This window comes from Apus apus, chromosome 1 (assembly GCF_020740795.1).
Source record: "Apus apus isolate bApuApu2 chromosome 1, bApuApu2.pri.cur, whole genome shotgun sequence".
NCBI lineage: Eukaryota > Metazoa > Chordata > Aves > Apodiformes > Apodidae > Apus > Apus apus.
Genome location: NC_067282.1, coordinates 134,134,873 through 134,153,901, shown reverse-complemented (window position 1 = coordinate 134,153,901; position 19,029 = coordinate 134,134,873). Strand labels below are relative to the sequence as shown.

At 40.4% G+C, this 19,029-nt stretch overlaps 1 protein-coding gene across 6 annotated transcripts in view; it reads left to right on the top strand.

Moving 5' to 3' along the window:
• Positions 1–19,029, top strand: part of ATXN10 (ataxin 10) — a 237,685-nt gene that overhangs the window by 158,679 nt on the left and 59,977 nt on the right. For all 6 annotated transcript variants that reach the window (XR_007888692.1, XR_007888690.1, XR_007888691.1 and 3 more), the window contains exons 10-11: positions 3,741–3,905; positions 5,800–5,938. The gene's annotated coding sequence lies outside the window, so the exon portion shown is untranslated. The remainder of the gene's footprint in view (positions 1–3,740; positions 3,906–5,799; positions 5,939–19,029) is intronic.

Genomic DNA, 19,029 nt, shown 5'->3' with positions numbered 1-19,029 from the left:
GTAGACCACATATTAACACAAAGCTTGTGTCATGGATCACCTTTCCTGCTGTTTCTGAGCACAGACTGTGCTTCTGTAGTATCTGTTGCAATGACTTTAATTGAAACTCAATAGTGGGAAAGCAGGAAAGATAGTGTATACCATCAGTTCATGGTTTTGACTGCTCAAAAGTCAAGGGGCAAATGCCATGTGATGAGGCAATTCTCAGCAGACCACAATCTGGGGAATGTAGGGTGCAGCTGCATTACCCCAATGCTTTCCTGGTGGGAGATAGGGGCAGCTGGCTCCTGAGCTGTTTCTGTGCTTCAGTATGTAGGCAACCTCCCATTTTTAGTTCATGGTGCAGCCCCTTTGTTGCTTTGCTGCTGCTATTTGGATTTGGTACTGTAGCACATGGGAGACCCCAGCTTGCCCACAGTTGCAGATATTTCTACAAAAGTGTGCTGCAAATTTAGCAAAGCTAAAGTTGAAGCAAAAGCAAGGTGAACCAAAGCCACAAGCCAACAGTAAATTCAAGCCAAATCCATAGCTCTGCATCCCAGTCAAATGCCCTTTCCACCAAATTCAGTGGATTGGATCATGGTGCTCCTTTCCCAGCTTTAGCATTTGGCTGACACTGGAATTACTTGGCTAAAGTTCAGTTCAAACAAACTGAAGGTGACGTAGGTAGGTGTTGGTATGGTTCTTCTCATAGACATGATGAAGGAACTGCATTAAATACCACAGTTTTCTCACTATCATCATTCCCCAAAGAGTCACAAAATAGTTTGCAATGTTAAATTATCTGTATTAGAACAGTCTCTCCAATGCAACTGGAGACCACCCAGAACTGATTCTAGATACAGCAGCATCCTCTCCAAGGAGATAGGCTGAAATTATTTGGAGTTCACTGCCCGTAAGGCACATTCTGGGCTGGATATACGCACGCAGGCAGTGCTCAGGGGACTTGTCTCAGAGCACTCTGTTTCTGGTGTGCTTTGTTTGTGTTTGTGTAATGGAACAATTTAAAAAATAAATAACACTTTAAAAATAAATTTGGGATCTTCGTATTTAGTGTTTATCTAGGATAATCGGCACTCACATCCATGCTAAAATCCTTTCACTGGCTTTGTGAATCTATTCATTCAGGTATCTGTATTTCAAGAGGGGCTTATAATATTTACATGTTAAGTATCACACTGTTTCTTTTATCAAGAAAGTTTCTTCCCTATTTTATTCCACACTGAAAGGGAACTCTGTGCTTTGTAACAAAGCTTTCAGCTAGATTTTTCGGAGTCTCAGTAGCACAAGTAGGTCTAATGTAGTTTTCTTTGGCCTTAGAGTCTTTTGTTGTAACCTCCAGACTTGGTGTACAAATCAAGAACCTGGCTATATGAAATAATCTACTATTTTGTTCAGCTGAACCTGAAAGAAGAAGGGTATACTGGTGTTAGCAGAGGACTTGAGAGAGAGTTTTCTGTTTTGGTTTGTTTTTTTAAAATGAAAGACAGGCATTGATTCTGTATTTGCAGTCAGAGGCATGTGTGGTTGGAGGCAATGAGGATTGTCAGATAAAGGTTAACAACAAATTGAGATCAGAAGACACACACCTTTATCACTCCCTCATTTTGGATGTCTCTGTGCAGATTGTCACTTGGGTTTACATTAGACATTTGACAAATTGACAGTATTGTCCTAGCTGTTCCCTTTCTCAATGGAAGTGGCTCAATCCAAGTCCCCATTTGGGCTGAGAGTGTTAAATGTCCATCTGCTGAAATAGTCCTGATACTCATTTCAGTTGTGTAGGAAAGTTAGCTGGTGTCCATGGTGCTAATATGAAATACAACAACACGAGTGATGTAATTTAATTATCTAAAGCCATTTTGAAAACACTTGAATCTTTCTTAACCGGCCATAGTGTAAGTTACATTGGAGTGAGCTTACTGTGGGGATTTGAAAGACAGTCACGGGGATCAGACACCGGAGAGTTCATACCCGTACGAAAGGAACAGAAGAATTACAATGCTCTGTGCAGCTTTGATTAACTGTCTCCAGAGTAAATACAACCTCTGGAAACAAAAGCTTTCTCTCACACCAGGCCCCAGAATTGGCAGCTTTAGCACATTCTCTTTGTTCACCTCCAGGATGGCTGGCAGGTTCAGCCAAAGGAGAGGGACTGTAAATTACAACAAAAAGAGAATTAGAAGAAGTTATTTTAATCAGACTACTGAATGACTTCATTGCCGAGCTAGTGCACAGTAATCACACTTCTGTAGACCTGGTGCTTTCTCTTTGGGGTTGTGCCGGGGTGGGCTCAGAAAGAAATCTTTCAGCACACCCTTACGGTTGAACCACCAGGCAAATCCTGTATCCCTTCCCTTGTACTTCTCTTGTATCTACTTTGGATCACTCTTTGCATAAGTAGTAAGGCTGAATTATTTCAGCCAGGACAGCAGACACCAATTTTGCTAAACATTATCTGCTGTCGTAGACCCCAAGTGCCCACAGAGAGTCCAGCATCATTCCAAGAGAAGGTCAGGAGCTGCTGCTGAATGATTAACTTTCATCCAAGTCCCCTGCATTATTTTAAACTCTGCCCCCATTTTTCTAGAGAAAGGCAAAACATTTGAAAGTGCCTCATGGTCTGCTATATTTCATGTTGTCAGAGCTAAAATCTCACTGTTAATTACTGGATTTTGTTTCCAGCTCTGCCATAGCTCTCCCATGCAGGCAAGCTGAGTTTCCTTGCAGTATTTCAAGTGAGGCATTTACTGCCAGTTTTAGCCAAAGAAAGGGTTTTTAAGTGCTCCCTTATTTTGAATATTTTCCCTGTTGATTGGGTGCTTCTTCACACTCACTTTCCCCAGGCTCTGAGCATCTCTCAGATAAAGCAACCTGTTTTTCCCACAGTGAGGCTCAAGAGTTGTCCCACAGAGGCTGTTCCTGAGAGCTGGTATGCATGGAGCAAAACCAAATTGCAAGATTGGATTTTTCAAGGGAACATACTGCCGGTATTTAAAAGAAAAGAACATTTTCCATTGAACATTGCAATCATGTAGGTGGCTGAACAAGAGGCAGCAGGACTAAGATAACGTAACGTAGTTGGAAACTCAATGAATGAAATTACTAGTGAATGTATTTAACATGATAATTTACAGAAGAACATTAGTTATCTGAGTGATTCTGTGTAGCTTTGTGGAGTGGATGCCATGACTGTTTGAACCCTTTATATGTGGAGGAGAACTTGGTGGTGCAAGTCAGGCATGTTCTTTAGTGCAAGGCTGCGTATTTGTAGAAACTCTGTGTGCAGCCCTGTTTTCCAGATGGAGATGACACCACCATCACCAGAGGAGGCCCACATTGCCTCACTCCACTTTCTAAAAGATGTGACTCAGGTCTGCTCAGGGCACTCTCCATGTTTGGATCTTCAGTTGTCCATTCCCTTTTCCTGACACCACTGCCATGTGCATGCCTACTAAATTCACCATGTTAAGTAGCTCTTTGTGTCACCAGGTCAGGAGAGCTTTGCTCAACAAAAAATCAACACACTGCTTTGCAAATATATTTTATTCCACTAAGAACGTGGCTAAATTGTGTGGGTTTGTTTGTTTGTTTTTTCTTAGTTGGTAGTTCGTTATCCTTATTTTTTTAATGAGGACTATGATTATTCTGGACTGTGTTACCTCCAAGGGTTGTGAAACATCTTTTACAGCAATATAGCAAGATGCTCCCTTTTTTTATTCTTCCCATGAAATTCCCAGGACAGCAGCCTGTATTTTACTAAGTCTCAAGTGCCAGCTGAGGGCTAGAAAAAGGAGGACCAAGCAGGGAGCTCCTAAAGCAGCATGGAGTGGGTGACTTCTGAGAAGTGAAAGGGACAGATCACACTGGGACTTCCAAGATGTGCTGAGACTGTTGCAAGCCAGGTAGGTCTTCCCTCACTGTACACAGAAATAATTGCTTTTAATCTATTTATTCTGTTCTGTCTCACTTTGAAAGCTTATTGGGGGTCCCGGAAATGGAGAAAATGAGCTTAACATTTGTATTTAAAAGTCTTGTAAGTATTTTTTGGATGCTTAGTTTAAGAGCCTGGGCAGACCCTTCTCAGTGCCATACTTCTCTGAGTAATGCCTCAATATCTGCCATCACTTTTGTAGTCTCATCATTAGAATTTTTAAACTTCTGGCATTGTGTGTGGCTATTACCAAAGTCATGTTAGTATATAAGGTGTAATTACCAGTATGAGCCTCCGTGTGCATAGCAAAGACATCTAGAGAGTAAGTGCTAAAAATATCCCTCAAAACTCAGCCTTCCCACCAACCCTCACCCCAAACCCCAAAGACAGATTTGTTTAATGTGAGAAGCAGCGACGCCTGCTATTGCATGGGGCACGTGGTACAGCTAAGGACTTCTCTTTGTGAAATGCTTGTCTACGTAGAGAGTTTCCACAAAGCCTGTTTATACTACACCTCCTATAGGCCTGATTATGAGAGCTTATGGTTATAGGCTCAGACTGCTTTCCAGGAGGACAAATAAGCCCAGTCTGCTGCCGGGAGACAAGAAGACCTAACCTGAACATCTCCTGTGGAGGGAAGAAGGACTGCTGCAGAGACGTGCAAAGAGCCTTTGTGATAAATGGTACCTAGAACATGAACATAGTTATGTGGCTTCGTTGAGGAGATAATGCAGTTTCCTGGGATGGTTGTGTGGTGTTTTGAATGTCCTCTACTCATACAGTGCTGCCCCATGGTGATGTCTACAGAGCTCTTAGTGACTTGTCTCTGGAGCAGCCATGACAGCAACACACGACTCTCTGGTGAACTTTCCTGCACAATGCCTTGCCAGTCATACCTGGCAGCATATCCAGCCACTTTGTCTCCTCAAGTATGTGGGGTCTCCTTTGTCATGGCAGGATGATGTGGGGCTGCATTCTTGCAGATGTGTTGTACGCCTGGGCAGCAAATTGGATCTTGACAGCAGAGCCGGATTGCTTCTCCAAACACAGTATGAATTTTTCCCCTTCTTGGTCTTTCATGGGTGTCTGGAGAAGTCTTCAAAAGTCCTAATAGTTTTGTTGGGCTGTGCTTAACCCACTGACTGATGAAGGCTAGGACTGATTGGCTTCCACATTGGTTTGTCCTTCAGCACGTTGGAGCCAGGCCACCCGTTTGGCAGGGCAGGGGCCTGAGGCATTAGGAACTCTGTTTTACCACTTCATTACTTACCTGGACAGCCATCTCTTGCAGCTATGGTTTGCTGTTGCTGGCATCATGTTAAAATAAAAAATATTAAAAAAAAAAAAAAAGCCCACATAAAAAGAAAAGCCAAACCCAAACCAGAATTCAAGGTTGCTCCTTAAATTTGGGATTTTCTGTTGCTTACATGACAGAAATGAGGGACTTGGGTTTGTTCCCTCCCCCTTAGCCCTTCTTCCATTTTCTTATTTCTTCTGGTTACATTCATTTTCTTTCCCAGTTGCAGCTCTCTCATCTTAAGCCTGCAGTAAGTCACGAGCCAGAGGTGTGCATTGTTCATCACACCATGAAGACTTCGCTAGCTGTATGTCTTGATGCAGTTTTGTATGGATGATTGCAGAGTTTGCAGATCCTTTTCCCCCTCCCTCATAACTGTTTGTGAGGTTTTGAGCCCATTTCTTTTGCAAGCCTTGCTGCCATGGTTTTCTTTTCAGTGGTTTGGATGCTGAGGCTAGCATTAGTGCTAGTGCCATATTGCTTTGTTTTCAGAAGCGCTGCTGGACTGCTTAACTTTTTTCCTGACTTGGATCTAATCTCACAGTTTGGTTATCCATACTGTTTTAAGTCTGCTTACAGCCATTCTGGAGGAGCATTGGGGTCCTGTGTGTACTGGACTGCTACTCTTGTATCAGCTTCACTGCTGACGTCCTATGGGATCTTGGAGAAGTCATTTTGGATCCAGTTTTCAAAAGCACTCCTGGAAAGTAAGTGAGACTTTTGCTCCTAAAATATTTCAGTTTTTCAGAGCTTTGTTCTGTGTCTCTATCATCTGTCTTCCCACCTGTCCTCCTAATGGCTTGTCCAGGCTGCCATCTCTTTGGAGTACTGCTGCTTCTTGCTGCTGTTTTGGCCTAATGCAGTGAGATTCTGGTCTCAGTTAGTAATGACAGCATCTCAGGGTGGACAAATGCAGGACCGAACTGGAGATAACTGTGAATAAACCTGAAATCCAGGCTGGAATGACCTGACCAGGGGATGTTGATATTAAATATTATTTTCTGTTAATCAGTTACATATGGTGGCCTGAATAAATAGGTGTATGCAGGGCTGGGTGCAGCCCTGTTTAATGTTCAAGAGTTTGTATCTGCAGATACGGGTCACAAAGGGTGAGCATGGAGGAACCAGGGTGATTTAGTGAGCCTATGAGTTGTGGACATGCCCAATACAGGCAGGGCAGTGGCTGCTCTTCAAGGCTTGCAGATGCCATGCATTCAAATGCATCTAATGTCCTGATCCAGCCAGGCAGCAACCCAGGAGCCAAATCAATGCACTGCCACAGCCACTGCAAGTGGAGAAAGGAGAGAATAAACACCTAGTTGCTGATCTTAAAAAATCTGTACCCAGATTTATAAAGAAAGGTGCAGAAGGTACAAGTGGGACTCTGGGGTAGTGCAGTTGTGGGGTTTTTTTAAATATCATTTTGGCTGAGGAAACAGAAAACACTGCTGTGTAAAATATTACATGTGTTGTTTTTTGGGTTTTTTTACATAAATATTGCAAGGGAGTTTATTCCTCCAGAATTTCCATGTACATGTTAAGATATTTGAATCAATGTTTTTAAAAGAGAAATTTAAAGCAGAAAACCCAATACATGAGTTTAGAAATCTCCATCAGAAGTTGATCTGAGGTGCTCAGAAAATACTGCTGGGTAATAGGTGTTGTTACTCTTTGTTCTATTTCTTTGTAAGTGGGAATTTGGGGTCTTAAATATATGGCTCTGTTTTGTAAACCTGGTAAAGAATTGCTCACTGGAAAGTGTTACAAACTGTAAGTATACTGTGCCACAAGCCTTAAATTTTCATCACCTGTGTGTAATTAGCAGCTTGACATCAGGTAACTAGAAGGTTACATTAAAATGGAAAAGCTAGGCAGCCTGATTTTCTATTTTCATTTTAAACAGACAAGAAGAGACACCACAAATACATACTGGTCCCTCCTGTGGACATATTCTCTGAAACATTTCTTAGAGGCTTTACTCTTAACCAAGGACATAACTGGCTAAGTGCATATCAAACACACTATTATTCATGCTAATATTTTCATACTAGAAGTTATCTGTGGTATATTTTACAGAAACTGTCTCAGTGCTAGCCAAAACCTGAAAACTGCAGTTACTGAAAGTCTGGCAAGACAGAAATCTAACATTGGTTTAAAGGAGCAATGCACTGAGAGTGCTTGACATGCCTCCAGGAGCAGTTCTGACAGGGAGAAGGTTTTAAGCTTATTAACATTGTGATCCAGGCAGATGGTTTAGTGCTTGTTTTGTCTATGCTGAATGAAAGTAAAACTGTCCCAGAAAGGCTGGGCTGAGGCAGAAGGTCTGCTCAGAGCAGGAAACAATGGGAACATCTCTGTGTCGTGGCTCCTGGGTACCACCTGCATTTCTAGAGGTGCCCAGGGGAGTGTGGCACATCAATCCCCTTGCCTTGCTTGCTTAAATGGCAACTAAAAAAGTGAGTGCCAGCCCTGAAGCAAACACACCCATCCCCGTTTTATGACTGTCCTACCACGTCCTTTCCCCAGGACTAGCTTCTCCTCCACCAGACTGCATGCAGCACAGCACAACCACATGAAGCCTGTCTGGCTGACTGTGAGGTTCCTGGTTACAGAGCCGGCTTCAGAGTGAACTTGACCCCTGCTGCAGAGTTAATTGGAAATACTTGTCCAGCAAACTTGCCTGGCAAATTTCATGTGCTGTTTGATTTCCTCATTCTTGGTGTTTAATCTGTCATATCAGAACGTGTGGCTTAGTACAGTTGGTTGGTAACATCTAGAGGAATGGGAAGGGTGATGGCTGAAGCCAGAAGGTGGTGCAGCCCCAGTGAGGAAGACCCCATGGATCCCCACCCTCTGGCAAGCCTGATGGGGAAGCTGGAGGAGAGATTTTGGCCAGAGATCTTGGAGGAAGAGAGCTGATGGGTGGCAGCCTGCTGATAGCAGGTGCTGGTTGGATCGTTGGTATTCAGTACAATGCCACCTTTTGAGTAAAAGTGATAGAAGCAGGATATCTCTGTTCACCAGCACTGTCTGATTACCCCAGTGTAAGTGCCAAGCAATCATAATTGCATTTGTTCTTTAATGCAAAATGTTCTTCAGTAAACCATCAGAACTCTTTAAAGTTGTGTTGTTGTTGTTGGTTTTTTTCTGCTCTAAAAATAGGTAAACCTTTTCTTCCTTGCTCTTTTTAAACTAGTTGAGCAATACCTTGAGTTTGTTTTGAAGCCCTTTTGTCAAGTTTTTATCTTTAGCACCAGTGACAAGAATATGAAAGGAATTAGAAAATTATTATGGGATTAAGACAGAATCTTGCTCATACACAAAAGACATGTTGATTCCTTGTCCCCCAAAGAGAGCAGTAGAGGTTCTGCAATTAAATCTGGTGTAGCCAAATACAAAAGGAGCTCGTGTGCAGTAATGTGTGTGGTAGGTAGGAAAGTAATGCATGGAACGAGCTTTGACTAAAAAAATATATCCACCCCTTAAAACAGTCTTTAAAAGAATAGCCAAAAATCTTTTTCAATTTTTAGTGAAATGAAGAAACATTATTCTTTTTGAAAAAAATTGGTTATTTCTGTCTATGGTAAACGGCAAAAGTGGATATGCTTCTGAATTACTGATTTTGTAATATGTTGTTTCTATCTCTCTCATCAACAAAGAGATGCTTTGCTGCATGGGTGGAAATTTTTCTAATTCCACAGTAATTTCCCATGCAGAGTAAAATTAGATAGGATAGAAAAATAATTTATTTTATACTTCTTTGACAGTTTTCTGCCACATCTAACTTTCAGCAAATACAAGTGCCCCCCTCCTCTGTATCCTCTTGCTTTTATCCACAGATGTGTCCATGGTTTTCATAACAGCACCATGTATATGAGAAGGAAACTCTTTTGTGGAAAATGACATACAACTCTCTGGATTCCTGTTTGTTACAAAATCTGACCAAAAAATAATTACTTTAAAACTCTACTGAGTGGACTTTCAGCTATTTCAAACTCCGAGCTAAGTGACGGTCACTCTTAAACCATGAACTCTAAGCTTGGTGCTTGCAAACCATAAAGTTAATGTCAATGGGAAACTTGCATCAGTGAGGACTTCAGGATGTGGCTGTGTGCACTACTCTGTTGCTTATTCCAGTTCCTGTTTTCTTCTCCCTTTGAAAGCCCCGTTTGAAGTTGCTTCTTAATCGCCGAAGTTGTTGACTTGAAAGTGCATATCAGCCTTCTTAAGTATGAGTCACACCAGCCCTCAGTCATCGGTATTGTCCAGAAATGTAATGTTTCCCTTCTCATCTCTTCTTACCCCGTAACCAAGGGCAGCTATGATTCATACTGTAAAAAGGCTTGATTTGCATTTATGTGAGTCAACAACTAATTCAAGATCAAGAAACAGCATCAAACAGACCTTATAAAAAGGGAAGGAAGCTTGCTTGTTTACTGTGGCTGATTCAAAAGTAGAGGCATACACAGTAGATTACACTGTCTTGAAAACCACTTTGCACAGATACTACAAATGTTTGAAGAAATTAGTTAAAATATACTGTGTTCCAAGCCAATCAAAATGTTGAATCTTTCTTAAACATCCCTGCCAAGGAAAAATTTCTGCTTTTATTTCTTTATGGAAATCTTTGTGCTAGATTCTTTGCAGGCGAGCAAAACAAGATGAAAAAAATCTCCCATAAGAAATCCTTTTAGGAATGCACTTAAAGTGTACAAATCTCATCTTTATTTTAGACATAAGTAATTACGTGCTTACCTGCTATTGATGTCTGTAAGCTTTAATTACCTCTTTAAAGCTAAGTACGTTTATAAATTCTTTTCCTCCATTGAGGTCTAAATGCACAAAACAGGGCAGAGATCTAGGGAAGGGTCAAGACAGGCCAAATGGCAATAAAAATCCAGCATGTCTCTGCTTGCCAATCAGAAATTTACTTCAGGAATCTTGAACTACTATAATTGATCAATTCTGGAGGAGTAATAAAAATAAGCAGGAGCAGAATTAGTGGGATGATTGCGCCCTGTGGTCTCCAGGCAATTTTCCCTGGAGCAAATTAATATACACACTATGAATCTTGTCTGATTATCTGTTTCTTTAAACCATCTTGAAAGAAGAAGCTGCAGGAGATGGAAAGGGAAATTCTTAAAAAAATAATAAAGGAATTAATATGTCTATTCTCCCTCTGCTTGTCTTTTCATGTTCATCTTCTGTTGCTCCCCTTTTCCTGGCTGCCAACGTCATGGTTGTCTTCCTTTACTGTAAGTTCCTTGAGGCTAGCATTGTGTCTTGAAGTGGTGGCCAACAAATCAGTGGCAATTTCAATGTAAGCTCATGTCTGCTCGAAGGAAGAGCTTGGAGAAAGGAAAATGGAATCCTGATGAGAGGCAGGCTGCTAGTGTTAATAGCTGTAAACTAAGTAGAGAAGATAAGGTGTTGGACCTCACCGAGGACCCATTAACCTTTCATTTCTCTATGAAAGAGGGCAAAAAAATTGTGACAATGCAGCAAATTCTGGATAGCTCTTAGTCAGGCTCTGAGCTCATGCTTCTTTGCTTGCAGCTCTCCACATGTTTTGTTCAGTCCCCTAAATCAATGTTTGATTATTTCTAACTTCTCTAGTCCACTGTGGTTTGAGTCTTGGAACATCAGGATGTTGGCCTTTCCTCTGTCTTTTGTGCAGATTTAAGGTAGGCATTATTTGTGTGAACTTTCTTAGTAATCTCAGAGAAATTAATAAACTTGTTTTACAGGAAACAAGTGATTTTTATAACTACATTTGCTGTCAAATACCTTGTGTGTGCTATTTTGTGCCTACAAAGACTTTAAGTCATATGAGAGACTGTCACAGTAAATCTTCTGCTACAACTTGTTTCACTATATTTATTAAAATTTACCAAAAATGCCTTAATAGCACTGCTGGTTCTGCAAGGCAGGTAACTTCCAAGCAAACCGAAATTTTATGTGAGATCATGTATTTTATGGTTGCATGGTGATATTTCTGGAAACTAGGGATAATAATCCACAACCAAACCATGAATAGTTATTAACCTATATATACTATGAATCCTATATACACCTTGGCAAATTGTCATTTTTGCAGTGACAGACTGCATCCTGTCTGAGACAGAGAAAATTTTCTCTAACCTGTTTACAGCAACATCAGGCTCTGGTGTTTGTACTACCTCTGTTTCATTGAAAGCTCAGACAGATTGTCTGCTGCCATGAGGTCTTTTCCAGGTTTATATTCTAGCTATAAACCATCCAAATCCAACTTAATCTTTTCAAGTAAAGTTGTATTTGTGAAACCCTTTTTCTCCACCATTGTCATAAGCAGGTCACAGTCTGCTTCTGCAAAAGAGGAACTGTTATTTTCATGCATACATAAGCACCAGAGACTTTTCATTTCCCTGTCCATAGTCACTGGCATTCAGCTTAAGCTAGATTCCCTGCCACTTAACTACAGGCTCTGGTGCTTGCCACCTTTGCAAAAATGTTGTTGTGAGGCCTTTTGTAGTGGGTTCAGTTGATGACATTGTATAGCAATTACCACCAGAGAATCAAAGGAAGGCCACCCTCTTTATAAACTATTCTTAGGTGAATTGTTATGATTAGCATCTTCCATACACTATCCATTTTTTGCAGAATGAAGTTTTTAGATCAACATTTTTAGCAGATTGGATAAAATCGTTTCAGTCAAATTTTTCATTCCTCTGTGCTTTCCCTCTCTGTAAGTAGAGAAATATTGATATTCATCTATAACCCCCCAAGGCCTAGCAGGGCCCCATGATCAGTCCTGGTTTTCCTACATAAGTTAATTATTCACCCCTACATTTACATTGCTGTCTGTCAAGTTCCAAACTTACACCACCAGCTCCGTGTCTGTGATACCATTCCATTCTCTATACTCACAGCAAACTGCCATCAGTAAACTTCAGTATCTTCCCATGCTTGGATTTCCTTTTGTGAAATGATACCAGTACAGAGTGTAGCCTGAATTTGTAGTAAAGCACTGTGTTCAGAGGGCATAAGTTAAAATTTCACAGACATGAACTCTCTTTCTAAAGAAAGTTTCCACAACCCAGTTGAAGCACTTTGAGTAAGATGAGAGGGAGAGGGGCAAAGTACATTTTTTAAGAAACATCCTTCCTGGTAGATAAGTGGAGTTCTGTACACAGGCATAGGTGTAGGTGGAGTTTCCCTTTTCTCTTCCGGAGCTGGTAGCAACAAGACTCCTTCTAAAGCTGCATCAGTACTCTCTGCTAGATTCAGAGCAATAAGTCTGATTTCTTCCTTAAGTTTTAGTCTAAGTACACTTCTAAGTATGTCTTGGCTCATGTATAAGAGAGAAGTTGAGTTATGTTAACTTTATTTTGTATTCCATTGATAAGTTTCCTATGCCATTAAAAACATCTGTGAATATATTTTCTACCTTTTAGTGGCTTCTGTTCCTCCTACTGTATTCACATTCTTAACAACCTGTATCTGGCATTTTCATCCCTTGAGTAAGTACTCCCTTTCCTGAAAATGTTTTATAAGAAAATAATTATAAATGTTATTTCTTCAAGATTTTGTTATACTTCCACACAGAGTGCATATCCACATACAACGGCTGGATTTCACTCTAGTGTCATCAAAGAAAGTTTTCATCAACTTGTTTTCATATAAATAGGCTCTCTTTTCAAAACCATTTTTTAACTTAAGCTAACTAGCATCTTGTATGGACTCTCCGGGTATGAGAATAACTTCTCCACCAAAGTCTAACCTATAAAAACATGGTATTTCAGTTACTGCTTATAGTTGTCTATGGAAAGAGTCCCACAATGTTGACTTCTCTTTACCTCTTCACACTCTTTTTGTCCTGGGGTTTGACTATGTCAAAGCCTTGTTAAGCCCAGGTATGCAACATGCGCTGCCTTCTTGCATTTGTCCAGAGGGATGGTTAGCTTGTCACAGAAGGCAATGAGGTTGGTCACCATCCTTTGCCCATGGTAAGTCTATGTTGACCACTCCCAGTCACCCTCTTGCCCTTCACAGGCCTGAAAATGGCTTCTATGAGGATTTGCTCCATAACCTTCTTAGGGACCAAGGTGAGGCTGATTGACCTGGACCATTCTCCTTGCCACCTTCTTGCAGAGGGGTGTGGTATTTACCTTCTTCCAGTAATCAGGAATCTCCTTCCATTGTCATGACCTTTCAAGAGGACAGAGCCCAGTCTCACAATGGCATTGGGCTGCTCCTTCAAAACCCTCACAGTCCCATCTGCTCTGCTCCATGGAGTTATTTATGTCCAAGTGAGTTAAGTGATCCCAAACTTTGTCTTCCTCTGCAGTGGGTGCTGCTTCATGCCCATAGACTCTGGTAAGGAGACTCTGAGACCTGGGAGGTCTGGGAGCAAAGCCTACCAGTGAAAACTGAAGCAAAAAGGCATTGTGTAACTTAGTCTTTTGGATGTCCTTTGTCACTAGATGGGCAATGGGCCCATGCTGTTCATAGCCTTCCTTTTGCTGTCAGTGTACTTACAAAAAGCCCTTCTTGTCTTTCACATCTCTTGCTAGTGCCAGCTCCAGCCAAGTTTTGGCTTTCTCAGCTCCATCCCTGCCAGCTCAAGCAGTGCTTCAGTTCCTCCTGGGTAGCTTGCCTCTACTTCCACCTTCTGTGGGCTTTCTTTTAGTACCTAAATCAGAGTAGTCTTCCTCTTTGGTTTTGTGATCCACAGAACCAAATAAAAATCTGATTACAAATTTAAGCAGTTGCAGTAAAAAAAAAAGTTAGATACCACAGAAATCTTTCCATCTTTTTATTTCTCCTAGGAAATTTCTATTCCCATAGCTTAATTTTTCCTAAAACTATCATTGTGATTTCTGTAATATAGGATGGCAACGAGTTTGCTCTTGTCCTCAATAAATCTAATGCTTCTGACCCAGTGCTTTTGCCTTCCCCCGCCTCTCCTTGTCTTAATGAAGAAGAAAATGTTGCTTGAACCTCTTCCAGTTGTGTGCCAGACATATTGGAGCTGTGCTGTGACTGACATGAACCCTGTGCTTACCTCTGTATATTTTCCTCAAGTTCTAGAAGTCACCTCTAAACCTATGGCACCAGATAATGCTCAGGAGGGATCATCACTCCAGTGAGAATTTTGTGTTTCAACTTATAAACTGTAGCAAGCCTTTTAAGGAGTAAGCAAACCGTGAAAAGGAGAAACTAGCCAGAAATCAAGGCAGAGAGAGCTCTCAACTAAGTCAGCTAAATCTGAAGACAGGATAAAATGAAAATTTTTCTATGCATTTTAGAGGGCTAGATCTATTGCAGCCTGTGTCTTCTTCTGCTCCAACCCACAAAAACATTACCATCCTTCTCACAGGAGCAATAACATTGTCGTCTTTTTAATCATGTTCCAATTACTCTTGTGCTTGATCTGGAAAGCAAAATGCAGGAGGCCAATACTTGGCAAACTCTTGTTGTACAACAGCTAAGATTAAATAGTTGTACCACTGAACCAATAATCAGAGAAAATGTATATCCAAAGCCTATGTCCTCATTTTTTGAAAATGATTTCAAACTTACTTGCCTTCCACAATATTTCAAGAAACTGTGTTAATTCAGATTCCCCCAGTTTTCTCTGTGAACTGTCTTCCTCCCTGAATAGTGTGCACTAAATTTGGAGTTACTGTTATTTAACATGATGTTCTGGTCTTTGTCAGATATCTGCTTCGACAGCATTTTTTATATTTCATAGATGTGTGTTGACTGTTTTTGGCATGTTTTGAATGTTTTTGAATGGCTTTAGGTATACATTTTGAAAATTATTTTATTCCAGTATTCAAGTTTTTCTGAATGAGGTTTAAACTGCTCAAATATTAGCTGAAGGACAAGAATTATCGCAACAGAATTGAGTAAAACTTAATCTTGCATTTCTAATGAGTTATTTACTGATCATCTCACTCCTTTTTGCAGTGTAGAAAGGGGGAGATATTTACAGATAAAAGCTGAGTGCCTGTAAACTCATCTTTCATTTGCATGGGACAATGCACCTCACATAGTTTCAGAGGAATGACACAGAACGTTTTTTATATATTTGTCCATAATACACAGCATAGGTTGTAGAGCTGTATGGATTTTAATTAAAATATATACAAATGAGAAAAGACTGATGAAAGAGATCAGCAAAATCTGAGAAGTTTTCCACATCAGAGCACGATTCAGGTTTTACGATATATCTGTGTGCTGATGGCTGCAGAGTTACACTTATGCATTTCCCATTGTGTGTTTGGGTCTTCCATTTTTACTTTAAAGAAGTTTACAGGAAAGTTTTGATTTTTTAAAAGATTAGTGAGGATTAATTAGTCCTAGGGAGAATTCAAAGCACTTAGAAATTAAATGAATAGTTTGAAAAATGCTGGGTGAAATGACACCTTCCAGTGTTCACAGCTGATTTTCCTGTGTTTTGGAGCAATGTAATTTTAAGCCATTGTGTCACAGTACATGTAGTTCCTGTGAAAGTCAGCCAGGATATATCCTGTAGGATTGTTATGGAGCATGCAACCACGAAATATGGATCAGAAATGTAAAAATGGACCCAGACATATGCAGCTAGTTAGGGCTGTGCGAGTTGTCCACAATGAAAAGAGAAACTGCATGAGATTTGTTTAGTTTGAGGATTTGTTCAGAAATTCAGAACAAAAACTGCATTTGTCCAAAGATTTGATCAAGGTCGCTACCTTGCTTCCTAAGTCTAAATTCATGTTTCAAATAAATCTGCGTAGATTTATAAAGGAGTATCAAATCATGATAAATTTGTGGTTTGGTACTGGCCATGCATACTACTAGCACTCGGCAGTTTTGATTGACTGGCTATTTGGCGTTCATTAGAGTCCCAAGCTCAAGGTGGAAAAACTGGAAGTGCCAGCCCTTCCATGTTCTCCCTGGGAGTCTTTGGGAGGGCTGACAGGGAGTCCCACAGGGGAGCCAGGTTGGCTTCTGCAAGGGCAGGACTATAAGTGAAGGAATCAGTCTTTCTCTCGGGAGCAGAGGCACTGCTGTGCTCGATCCTAGAAGAAGGCGTGTGTGTGTTTCCGTAAAGAGCTGAAAAGCTGATCTGGGGAGTAGGCGTTCAGGCAGAGGAGTTACTGCTGCAAGTTCAAGACTTATTTATCCAATTGTGACCTGAGAGTGTTTCCACTTGCGTTATTATGCCTAATAGTATTAACCTCTTTCTTCAACACATGCCAGATTTTATCAGTGATATGTGTTTTGAGAGACGAGTAACTATTTTTGGAATGGGGCTTATGTTTCCGTGACCGCTTCTTCTGCATCTGTCTTTGGTGATTTGGGAGTAAATTCATCCACTTGTCTTCTCGGAAGTATAACCCTCCACGCTTCCTCTGTTACATGTGTAATTTCACATATTAAATTCATTCCTTGTGCTGTATTTATTTTAAAACTTTATTCAGTCATGTGTCTCTGTGTGCATTTAAAAGGAGCCACAAATATTTAAGAGGCAAATTTAATGCTTGCCAATTACTTTTGTGGGGCTTGGTACTAGAGTAGGTACTTTAATAGCTGCGGTTGAATCAACCTTGGCTGATATTTCCTAATTATTCATCTCTAGAAGTGTTATCAGCCATCACAGAGCGTTACCAGCATCATTTTAAGCTCTCTTCACCTTCTTCAGTCTGGGTTTTATTTGAAAAGCAGACATGCAGTCCCCAGTGAGAATTAAAGTAGAAGCATTAGCTTGCAAAATATATGCCAATGACCTAATGATTCTGACATTTCCACAATACAAGCTTTACAAGAAGGCATGCAGACAGCAAAGTCTGTTTTTCTATCTCATATTTTTTTAATGGCTAAATGTTTGGAGGAAACAAAATGGATTTATTCTGCTCAATCCAGGGTATAATATCAGGACTTATCCAGTTCCGGGCCCCAGGGCTTCAGACAACTAACAAAACACATCTTACTTCTGCTCTGCTAGTTCTCTGTTATGCTTTTCACATGCAGGAAGAAAGAGTAAAAGCATAACCCAACTGAATAAAGCAGCATGGCCTGCTATTCTTTGCTTATGAAGCATCACATGATAGACACCAAATTAAGAAGAACCCCCCACCTGTGGTTAAGTATGTATGCAACCGTCAAGCCGTTTTATATAATATAGAGGGAATTTTACCATCCCCTTTGCTGCCAGAGTGCAGGAATATGTTAAAAATGTTAATGTCTTCCCGAAGCATGCTCCATTGTTTTTGAATAATCCAGTGATTTTACGCCATTTAAATAAAATCAAAGATGCTGCTCCCCAATTTATTTTGAAGTGCTCCAGCTTTTCAAATCTTTTGCTCTGGTATATGGAAAGAAAATTAATCTGAGGTTCTCCTTGTAGAATTGAAGTTTAAATTTGTTTTTTGGCTACTCAGTCACTGTTTATGTAAGGATGTATTGGGATAGGGCTGTCTGCCATGATATGGTAAAAAAAATAACATCTTTTCTAATAAAAATAAGATGCTATTTAAACAGGAAGTTAAAGGAAATCTATCCTCTCCATTGACCTTTCAGACTGTGGTAAGCATAGAACATACAGTGCCAATTTTATGACACAGTCATGTCAAATAGATTGTATATGATATATTTTAGTTGCAATTTCAAAGAACGTTTCTACCATGAGTTAGAAGGAAAAACTCATTCAAATGTGTTCTTATTACTTTTGGTACAGTAACTTCATGGACCAACCACCTAATGCCTAAGACATGCCATGTGCAAGGACATTCCCTTAACCACGGGGGCTTCTGGTTCATTTGCTTGAAGTGCTCTGAATTTTTCCTGTCATTGCCCTGTGAAGTTCCAAGCAAATCTGATGACAGTGTCAGAGTCTTAGAGGTGTCTGGCATTTGTTCAGTTATTGAGCTGGCTGTTTTGTCTTTTGTGTTTTTCCTTCCACCCCCTCCTTTGCAGGCTCTATATACTTACGTGAGGAACTAGTTGCAGTGATCTGTATCTATACGTATTAGGGTTCTTGCAGCAAAAGGGCTAAAATGTCAGAGGTCACCTGTGTATATTAAAACTTGGATTGTAAATTTGGATTGTTTTCTTGTGCTACAGTGTTCAGTAAATAAGCAATGAAGGAATAATTTCAAATTCATTAGAAGCAATCGTTTCAAATTCATTAGAAGCTTCTGTACCACAGTTGCCATTGCTGACTTCTGTGACAGAAATATTTCAAATACCTGGCTACAGACCAAGCTTCAGAAGTGGCTCGTCACTGCATGTGAAAACCTAGTCGTCGCAAAGCATAAGAATCATTAGTTGCTTTAGGCTGGAATTAGCATGACTCCTTTTCTGCTAAAATTTCTTCCTTGCTGTTGCTGTTTCTCTCTGTGCATATAGAGGAAAGGCATTGCTGGTGCCATCATCAGTGTACAGCCTCTTTGTTTTCTTTTTAACGTGGGCTTCTATTTGCCACGGAGGTGAAAGCTGCGGAAGCCCTTCTGTCTTTGAAGAACTACTTAAGATGAAATGGTTCTGAAGTGCATTTAAGGGCGTTTACTTTAGGCACTTTATTTTTTTATTTTTATTTTTATTCTTATTGGAATTGGCTAATGTTATTCATTAAACTAACAATTTCTCCCCTGCCTGTTCTTAAGTGTGACTTGTGACCTTGCAATCTGTGTATTTTGTCATCACAATGTGTTACCATGGAACTGATTTTGATGTCATGAATAAGGGCATTGTGAGTTTCCACGTTCCCAAGCATATTTGAGACACAGGTTTGGAAACAAAAATGACTTCACCAGTTAAATATTGTTAGATC